At 43.1% G+C, this 10,914-nt stretch overlaps 1 pseudogene; it reads left to right on the top strand.

Annotated features, from left to right (window-relative positions):
• The first annotated feature begins 750 nt into the window (after positions 1-750).
• Positions 751-2,664, top strand: LOC114595483 (glutamate--cysteine ligase catalytic subunit pseudogene; annotated as a pseudogene).
• Positions 2,665-10,914: the final 8,250 nt, after the last annotated feature.

The following is a 10,914-nucleotide window of genomic DNA, read 5'->3' as shown; positions in this document are numbered from 1 at the left end:
TCTTCCTGACCACTGTGTTCTCTTTACTATATACTACTTGCATCTCTTCTTCTTCATGTCCTTCTTTCCCAAGCTCCACCCACTTGGTCTAAAGACTGCGGCTCAAAAAGAGCCAAACTCCTGCCCTGCAGACCAGAACTTCTTTGTCCTTCTGTGGCCTCCAACTAGCCATGCTCCTTGACAATACCACAGATATGTCACATGATTTCCGCTGCGCATGTGAGTTAGGTGGATTGTCATTGTTGGCTTTGCACTGAGCACAACAACCCACTCAGCTCGTTTGTATATTAAAAAATGGTGTATGCTCTGTCCTTCAACCTAGGACAAATCCCATTACAGAAATTCAACATAAAGGACCAACCTCCCTCCTCTACCCCCAACCACGTGTGCCCTGCTGCTGACACAGTCACTGCCACCGCACGCATCTATACATAGACAGTCGCTGACAGCCTCCTCAAAACTTTCTTCTTCCAGTGTAGCCATAAGAGCATGAACCAGGGACCGCTCCATCCTGGGGGCCGGGCAGCTTAATGGAAGTGAAAGAGAAGTTAAGAGAATAGTAGTATATCTTCCTTTCTCTCCCTCCTCCTAATTCTTCTGCCTTTTACACTATCTGAAATAATTTTCATCAAGGCTGGGCTGCTTCTTTCCCCCACCCTCTCGGCAGCCACAGCTTTCCGTCCCCTCAGCCACTCCCTATGTCTCCTTCCTGTGGTATCTCAGCTCTCCTCACGGCTTCCCTTGAGAGCCATGGGGCTTCTGACACAGGGCTCCCCGATGAGCTGGGAGAAGACGCAGCAGCATGCGGAACATGTGCGCAAGCACGGCATCCTCCAGTTCTTGCACATCTACCGAGCTGTCGGGGAGAGGCGCAAGGATTTGCTCCAGTGGGGGGATGAGGTAGAATACATGGTGGTAGCTTTTGACCATGAAAATAAGAGAGCACGATTGTCCTTAACTGGAGAAGAAATTGCACATACTTTGCAAGACAAGGTTGAAAGGGTAGACTCAAACCATCCAACTCTGTGGAAGCCAGAATATGGATGCTATATGGTTGAAGGGATTCCTGGACAGCCATATGGAGAAACAATGTCTGAATTTAACACTGTGCAAGAGAACATGAGAAAGCGTCGGCAGGAAGTGGCATCAGTGCTGAAACAAAATGAAGCTCTTTGCACTATAACATCATTTCCAAGATTAGGTTGCCCGGGATTTACGGTACCAGAGTGTGTCCCAATGCCTGTTGAGACGGGAGCCTCCAAGTCTCTCTTCTTCCCCGATGAAGCCATCAGCAAACACCCCAGGTTTGGTACTTTAACAAGAAACATTCGGCACAGAAGAGGAGAAAAAGTAGTGATAAACATACCAATATTTAAGGACAGGAATACCCCATCGCCGTTTATAGAAACATTTCCTAATGATGATGGTGAAGCAGCAAAAGCAGCCCTGCCTGACCATGTATATATGGATGCTATGGGGTTTGGAATGGGCAACTGCTGCCTTCAAGTAACATTTCAGGCTTGCAGCATTTCTGAAGCAAGATACCTTTATGACCAGCTAGCCACAATGTGCCCCATTCTGATGGCATTAAGTGCTGCAGCTCCATTCTACCGGGGCTATGTGACGGATGTTGACTGCCGTTGGGGAGTAATATCTGCATCGGTAGACGATAGAACCAGGGAGGAGAAGGGGTTGGAGCCATTAAAGAACAACCGCTACAGAATCAACAAATCCAGATATGATTCCATAGATGCTTACCTCTCTGAAAGTGGTGAAAAATACAACGACATTGATTTGGCAGTAGATAAAGAAATCTATGAGCAGCTGGTAAAAGAAGGCATTGACCATCTTTTGGCCCAACACATTGCTCACTTATTTATTCGTGATCCACTGGTTCTCTTCGAAGAGAAAATACACTTGGATGATGCAAATGAATCTGACCACTTTGAAAATATTCAGTCAACGAATTGGCAGTCAATGAGATTTAAACCTCCTCCTCCCAATTCAGATATTGGATGGAGGGTTGAGTTCAGACCAATGGATGTCCAGTTAACAGACTTTGAAAATTCTGCGTATGTTGTATTTGTGGTGTTGCTGACACGAGTCATTCTCTCATACAAACTAGACTTTCTTATTCCTTTGTCCAAGGTGGATGAAAACATTAAATTGGCTCAGAAACGAGATGCTGTCCGGCAGGGCATGTTTTATTTCAGAAAAGATATTTATAAATGTGGGAATGTTGCAGTGGGTGGATGTGGCCCAGCTCAGAATGTTCCAGAAACAGATGCCGAAGAGTATATCTTAATGAGCATAGATACAATTATCAATGGGAAGAAGGGAACATTTCCTGGATTACTTCCAATTTTAAACTCTTACCTTGAAAGTATGGAAGTGGATGTGGATACAAGGTGCAGCATTTTAAAATACCTGAAACTAATTAAAAAGAGGGCATCAGGAGAGTTAATGACAGCTGCTCGATGGATGCGGGAGTTTGTCGCTAGCCACCCAGCATACAAAAACGACAGTGTGATTACTGAAGAGGTGAATTATAGTCTGATTTGGAAATGCAACCAAATTGCTGAAGAACAAGCTGAGTGCCCTGAACTGCTTGGAGCATGCTTTAACAAAGTAAAATGCAATGAAACTAAAACTGATGCTTTTTGATGAAATGCTTTAATCAACTGTGGAAAGTATAACACATTCTCTGCTGGAGCAGTAGCTACATTGCTGGTAAATATCTGCAGTTTTGTAATGCGAAGACGAAAATAGATTCTACTTCCATTTAAGATGGGCCTATCTGCCAGAATATTCTCTTAAAACTTATATTTATGTTTTATGCTGTGTACAGTACATGTAAATAGTAAAATGTTGTTTTTTAATTTAACATCAATGTATTTTAATAAGGCTATATTGAAATACATTGTGAACCAGTTGGTACTTTTTAATGTGCTTATTTGGGGGCAATGCAGGGAGAGTCAGTGTTCTCAAACGTTTGTTATTGGCATTAAACAATCTGCTATATTTTCAGGAAATAATCAGAACCTGATTCACATAGATATTTTTCCCATTCTACCTTGAGAAGGTGATGTGGTCCTGATTCTACCGGAAGCTGACATGTGAAATCAGGTTTCCAGTCAAGCAGCCCAGTTCACAAACTTGGATTTAAATAGATGTTTGTCTAACTGTTGTAAATGGGATATGATGACTCTAAAGTATTTCTTTCTTTACTAAGCTGGGGTAAAAATCAACATGTTTCTCTACTAATTGTGTTTTTGTCTCTTCCACAAGTCTGTCAGCTTTATTCAGTGGCTTCATGTCACAGATTTTTGAGTTCCTAATAGCTACAGTTTCTGCTGAGTCACATCTAAGTAACTTGACATTTGGGAATCATTTATTATTAATTGTCAAAAAAAACATCCTCTTAACTCCAAGTTTACAGAAGTGCTTAGTTTTTACTCCACTTTCATCTTGTTTTAAAGTTATCATAACATAACTCCAATATATTCATACTTCATTATGGTTTTCTGACCCAGTTCATGTGTGGTGTCCAGTGGTGACTCTTACCTGGTGGAGGAAATCAATCAGAAGAATAGGGAAAGAGGGAGTTTTAGGTGCTCTCTCTGACCCATGGCTCACATGCACCCCATATGGTCCAAGCAGATTGGAGTAGATGGGGCACTTGTGGGATGATAGAGGAATCATCAAGGATCAGATCACATCTCTTGGTTCTGCTGGTCAGTGGGCTGTGAATATTGGAGAGCATGCCATATATTCTACCCGGACATAACATCTGCCATGGTGGAGGAGCAGGCAAGTACCTCACCCTGTTCCTCACCTTCACTCTATTTGTAATACATGGTGTTGACACTCCATCATGTTTCTGTGGAGACCCAAATCACACATCTCTTCCTCCTGTAAAAAGTTTTCATAAATTTAAACCCAGTTTGTAGACACATGGTGCCGAAAACACAATATTTTTCTAATGAAAATAGGATGTCTCCAATTAAATGGCTTTTACACTACAGAATCTGATTCATGACACATGAAAACCAATCTTTAGATCAGAGTTCCTGTTTGAAAAACAATGTGCCCTAAAAAAAGCACCACTAATAACAAGCTTATTCTTGAAATCTTCATAAATTAGCAGCTATGTAATCTTGCTACCCTCTTGTGGACAAGCATGAATTGTTGCACCATTTCAATTTGAAATGCAAAAAATTAAGAGTCCCATGCACTTGCATGTAGACTATCCCTTAAAAAAAAGAATTGAAATTAAAGCCAGGTTCAAGACAGCTAATCCACAAGTTCAGGATTTGTCCACACAATGACTCCTGTGCACAGGGTGGCTCTGAGGTACAGATTGCTATCCCACTGAGAAAATACAGTACTTAATTATCCATTGAGCATAAAAGCTATTTAATACAGTGGTATCTCGGGTTACATACGCTTCAGGTCACAGACTCTGCTAACCCAGAAATAGTACCTCAGGTTAAGAACTTTGCTTCAGGATGAGAACAGAAATTGGGCTCCGGCGGCGCAGCAGCAGCAGGAGGAGGCCCCATTAGCTAAAGTGGTGCTTCAGGTTAAGAACAGTTTCAGGTTAAGAACGGACCTCTGGAACGAATTAAATACTTAACCCAAGGTACCACTGTACTTGTTTCAGAGCACACTACATATACAGTTATTAAAGTCTCTACCAAATTTGGTAGTCTGGCTGACCTTGTTAGCTGGGCCTTCTGAGGTCAATTCAGATACTTTTTTTCAAGTAAGCAAACTCCTGGCACCACTTTTATGTCTGCATGTCTTTAAAACAAGATGACATGCAAGTAGGAAGCATGGGAACCTCACCCACTATGCCAATGTGGGGAACCTTTGGCCCATGGCTAAGAGGTGGGGTATAAATGAATCATGTGGTGGCTTTCTCTTCCTTCTAATCATTATACTTTAACAATGTTCTTCTGTCTATCAGTTTAGACAGAAGAGGTGTTAGGCTAGCTGGCCTGTAATATTTTCCTCCATCTTGGATACCTTTTCAAAAAATGATTGCTTGTTAACTGCCTTCTAATTTTCCAAAAAAAAGAGCTGTTTTCATCATCATCATCCAAATATTTTAATTCTTTAAGGATTTTTGGGTGTATGCAAAGCCCAGTGACCTAAATATTATACATTGATTATGTTTCTTGGGCTTTGAGAAACAATTGAGAATGTTTCCCCTATATTTTTTAGTTTTATGAATGTACTGTTTTCTTCCACCTTCATTCTGCCATCATGTATAGTAATTAGAAACTTTATGGTAGTTGGAAACTTTCAAACACAGTTTGTAGCAAACCATAGTATACTGAATTGCCAAAAAAAGGGCAGACTATCATTTGTGACATGAACACAAAGCACTAAGGCTTCTTAGGATTCATTTTCATACCAACAACCCATGGTTTGGTATTACATTTGAATGATCCTATATTTTCAATGCTCCAAAAAAATAAGGGTGTGTTTTGCATACCCATTATATTTAGTTAGGTTGTCAGCTCTGTTTATCCTCCATAAGGGACAGTAATTCATCTCAGTTATGCCACGATAAACCAGCTGGCCGCAAATGTTTCGTAGCTTTTTAAATACCTGCTGGTGTAGATCAGTTATATATACTTCACTATAAACAGGTTCAATGTGATTAAAAAGTAGCCCTCTCTCATAAGATAACAAATGGCCATATTTCAAACTGGACTAGGTCCCCTGCAAGGACTTGCAGTCTTCTGCTCAAAAAATGGTGGTATGTATCGATTCATATATGAACACAGCTAATCTGTAATCTTCTGGTTTTGTTTCTATTCCATTTATTACTCGTTTTGTCCGCTAGAGGTCAGCATAAAAAGCAACAGTTGAAGAGGATTTCAATGCTAGCTATTCATTGAAATATTGTAAAGTGCATGATAAAGTATTTTGTAACGTATCTAGAGCCATGCCAAACTGGAGGAAGGGGTGGCTTACATGAACACATTGACTAGTTTTCATTGCTATATACATCCTTCAGTTTTGTATGTGTACTGTACAAATACATACATGAGTCATTGTTATATACTAAGAACCTAAGAAAAGCCTGTGGGATCAAGCCAGTGGCCCATTTAGTCCAGCATCTGGTTCTCAAGTTACCAGCCAAATGCCTGTGGGAAGCAGGAACCGTGTGCAACCGCACTTGGCCACCTGCAGTTCTCAGCAATGGCTGTTCAGAAACATACTGCCTTTAACAGTGAAGATACAACATAGCCATCATGGCTAATAGCCATTGATAGCTTAATATTCCATGAATTTGCCTAGGTAAAGGTAAAGGGACCCCTGACCATTAGGTCCAGTCGTGGCTGACTCTGGGGTTGCGGCGCTCATCTCGCTTTACTGGCCGAGGGAGCCGGCGTTTGTCCGCAGACAGCTTCTGGGTCATGTGGCCAGCATGACTAAGCCGCTTCTGGCGAACCAGAGCTGCGCACGGAAACGCCATTTACCTTCCCGCCAGAGTGGTACCTATTTATCTACTTGCATTTTGACGTGCTTTCGAACTGCTAGGTTGGCAGGAGCTGGGACCGAGCAACGGGAGCTCACCCTGTCGCAGGGATTTGAACCGCCAACCTTCTGATCGGCAAGTCCTAGGCTCTGTGGTTTAACCCACAGCGCCACCTGCGTCCCATGAATTTGCCTAATCCTCCTTAAAAACCAACCCACTGGGTCCTCCTCATTACCTCCTGACAGAGGGATTTCTGAAACTCTCACCCTTTTTTTTTTTTTAAAGCAGCCTAACACAGTGAATACATTCCTCAAGTTCTTCCCGTCTGCTGTGGTGATAATGGGATTTATATATATATTTACTTATTGCCACAACTGGTTTTCTGTTATTTTAGTTGCAAAGCCAAGAATTTACATTCCAGTATTCTACTAGAAAATAATGACTTTTAAAAGTTAAGTATCTGCCCGTTTCTAAATACAGCATAGGTTACGCTGCTGGCTGTGAGGCAACCCTTGGTTGCCTGAATTTCAAAAGCAACAAGGAAAATGGTACTTAGATTTCAAAGGTGACTTTGTGGGGCAGTAGTTCTAAATAACACCCAAGTTTTTAAAAAATTTTATTTTTAAAAAATATAACCTCTCAACAACCAAACAACTGATGAAACAAAAAAACTACTGGCTGTGAAAAAGACTACAAAAGCTTGCTCTTCTCACATGGAGAGTTTCGTTTTTATTCTATGAGAAAGATGGAGGTGTTCATGGTGAGTTCTGGCACCTCTTTATCTCAAAAAGTAGCATTGCTCTCAGGCATTACGCATTGTAGGGGTGGGGAAGAATTTGGCTTGGTCTACATTTTAATGTGAACCTACTTAATTCTCATTGAAACAATATGCAAACTTGAAACACAATGCTCCTTCAAAATGCATAGTTCATCTAATTTGGGGATACAGGTCTCCAGCCAAATAATGTGTACAAAAATGTGTATAATCAATATCCATAATCTATAGTGTGACAGGATGTCTGTTAGGCCCACAAAAATATCAAAAATAGTGAGCAAACTTTAGTGTTCTCCAGAGATCTTTGTTGGGCTGGGTGTAAAGCAAAGAAGGCAGACAGGTTTTAGGTGGAGAACAATTTCAGCTAAACGCTGAAGCCTTGGAGACTTATAAGAGCCTAACCTATTAAATCTGCTAGCTTGTACCACAATCCAGAGGTTTTCAATCTTTTTGACTCCACGGCTCCCTTGACCAACTACATTCGTTCTGTGGCACCCCAGTGGGGCTCAGGAGCCTAGCTGGGTCACCCCTTGCCTGCAGAGCTGGCAGCCTCTCACCATTTTTCAAACACCCTCCCTTGTGGAGGGTTCCCTCAGCCTCATCTCCTCTCCCCTCTCCTTGGGAGTCCTCTGGGCAGCCACAGCTGCTGCCCCTGGTCTCTGAGCTGCCCCCCTGCTCCAAAGAGAGGTGCCTCCTCACACTGCCCCACAGGGGCCCGGGAAGCACCCCCTGGCCAGATCCAGAGGCATCATTCACCTGCAGAGCTTGTAGCCAGGGCTGCTGCAACAAACAGCTGTGCAGGCCTTTGGGAGGCAGAGACGCAAGAGGGTATCAGAGTATGGAGGGAAGGAAAGAGGGACAGAGACCAGTGTTGTCCGCAGCATCCCTGACCATCATTCAAGGCACCCCAGGGTGCCATGGCACACTGGTTGAAAACCACTGCATAATCCATGAGTTGCAGACCTTGTGACATTAACCCCAAGTCAGCCTTCTTCTCATTAATCCATTTTGTTTCTGGTCAGCACAGCTACCTTTTGCTTACTGTGTGACAATAAAAAATTAACATCATTTGGTGAGATGAACACGCACGTTACATCACGTCTTAAACTAATCAAAATCTGAAGGAAATGAACTCCAAATCTTCAGTTCTCCTCAAAGGAAACACTTTTTGGAGTTACTTTCCCTTGATTTAGTTTTCAAATGTGCACAGTTATAATTCATAATTAAGCATGCTGCATTTTGATCATGCAAATGAAAGTAGGAAAGGAAAGCTGATTTTTCTGAGGGGAAAATGATCAGAGTAAACAGATGGCAAGCAAAAGAGAAAAGCATGATACAACTCGGTTTAATTAGCATTCAGCGTGACAGTGAGACTGGCTTAGCACTTGCTGAACTTGGCGCTGGGTTGGCAATCTCAACTGCAACGCTACAGAAATATAACATACTTCTGTTTGATTAACAAGCATCTTATGGCATGAGCCTCGGAGCTTGCTGTGAGGCAATAGAAGGGCGGGTGCTTACATAATCAACTATTCTGAGATAATAAATCCTGGACTCAGTACAAAAATATTTGTTCGCACATCCCAGAAGTGAATTACAGGGAGAAATGAGCTGAAACGTTAATGAAAGTCAGCATCTCATAGAAATGCCTCTTTCATAAAGTTTCATGTTGTGATTTTTTTTTTCTATAAAGAAATCCAAATGGGTGCAGTTTGCAAGTCCACTTTCAGATCACCTTCTTCCTACCAAGTTGAAAAAACAAGGTCCAGAGTGTGGTGTGCTGCATGTGTTGGGATGGTGACATGTTGGGTCTTCATGGCAACCATAAAGTGCTGAGCCACCCCACAGCCAGTCTCCTTGGCAGGGATGTTGCAGTTCCCCAAAATAAGCAGGCTGGGAGTCCTCAACACTGCCTCTGAAACCAGCTCTGTCAGCTCAGGTAAGGAGACTGCTAACCATCAAGGCGGGTGATAAACCAGCAGAATCCCTAATCTGTCCTGATTGACCAGTACACACTCTAGACCCCCCCAACTGGGGGGGGGAGAGAATTTATATAGACCACGGTAACTCCCCCTCCCGGGACACGGGTGGCACTGTGGGTCAAACCACAGAGCCTAGGACTTGCCGATCGGAAGGTCGGCGGTTCAAATCCCCGCGACGGGGTGAGCTCCCATTGCTCAGTCCCTGCTCCTGCCAACCTAGCAGTTTGAAAGCATGTCATCATGACTCGGAAGCTGTACGCCGGCTCCCTCGGCCAATAAACCAAGATGAGTGCCGCAACCCCAGAGTCAGTCACGACTGGGCCTAATAGTCAAGGGTCCCTTTACCTTTACCTAACTCCCCCTCCCAGACCCTCAAGTCTGCCCTGATTCTGCACTGAATACTCAGGTGAGCACCATTGGGTGAGAAAAACTCCACCTTGCTCACCCACCCAGGTCTCAGTGATGCAGGTCAGATCAGCCTCCTCATCCACAATCTGATCATGTATGAGGGAGGTCTTGTTCAGAGGTGACCTGGCATTCAGCAGCAGCAGCATGTGCAGACCCAACAGCTGGCTGATAGGACAACAATTTCCCAGGCTGGAGGAGGAATGGGCACACGGCAGAGTCACTGTCAGTGCTGTGTACCCCTTACCCGGCCTGTCTCACCTTCCACACCATACTTCCTCCTTCCCTGAACCACTGCAACTGTCCCCTTCCTCTCCCTAGCTCCTCTCTTCCCAGGCACATCTCTTCTCCTTCAGAAAAATAATCCACACAAGTTAACCCCACAGTCCAAGATTCTGTTCAGCAGCTTCAGCTTTTGTAGCTGGAGTCAGTCAGGGCCCAGCCCTCCTAGACCAGGGGGAAAAGGTCTGCCAGGCAAGAAGCAGGTCCTCCAGGATTTCCCTGGTTTCATAGTTTTGTGTTGCTTCCAGAGGACTTGTTTAGTGAAAATTCATCCTGCTTTGTTTGCCCACAGTACCACTTACCTCTGGGTAAAATATGCAGAGGATTATGCTGCCAGGCTACAAATCTACATCCTAGTCTGGAAGTAAGTCTATTGAACACAGTGTGGATTACCTCTGAGCAGACATGTATAGAATTGCACTGGCAGGGTTTTGAAGAAGGCCACGCATGGTGTTGTGTTCAATGAAGTCAGGAAGCATCTGAACTGAAGGATTATTTCCTCCAACCTGCTGAGTTATTTTCAAGTACATGAGGCGGATTGACAAAGCAAGTTGCCACTTTCTAAATTAATTTCAGGGCCATCAACCACTATTTCTCCTTGACTTGGCGAACTAAAACTTTTTAATTAACATCAACAGAAATTAGGCCAGTGTCGACAATGAGCCTAATGCTGCCTGACATTTCCCACAGACTAAGGCTCAGCTTGAACATACAGCAGTGCGTCTTTTTAATCTTAATTAAGTAAACACAATCAAAAACAACCTTTACATTCCATTTAGTTCACTGCGGAAAACATGTGTTTCTCTCAGCTAAACGTGGCATATACTGCCATGGCTTTTTATAGGCCGCAGGACTGATATGTCTGATGACTGAAATCGACCATGCACTTGGTAATACGTATGTCCAACATTTCATATGCTATGTATCATCAGAAAACACTCCCTCTGGATTGATTTTACAACCATTTTTACAGTAAA

Source organism: Podarcis muralis, chromosome 4 (assembly GCF_964188315.1).
Source record: "Podarcis muralis chromosome 4, rPodMur119.hap1.1, whole genome shotgun sequence".
In the NCBI taxonomy this organism is placed as follows: Eukaryota; Metazoa; Chordata; class Lepidosauria; order Squamata; family Lacertidae; genus Podarcis; species Podarcis muralis.
Note: the sequence above shows the minus strand (reverse complement) of the source record. Positions and strands in the feature narration are given on the sequence as shown.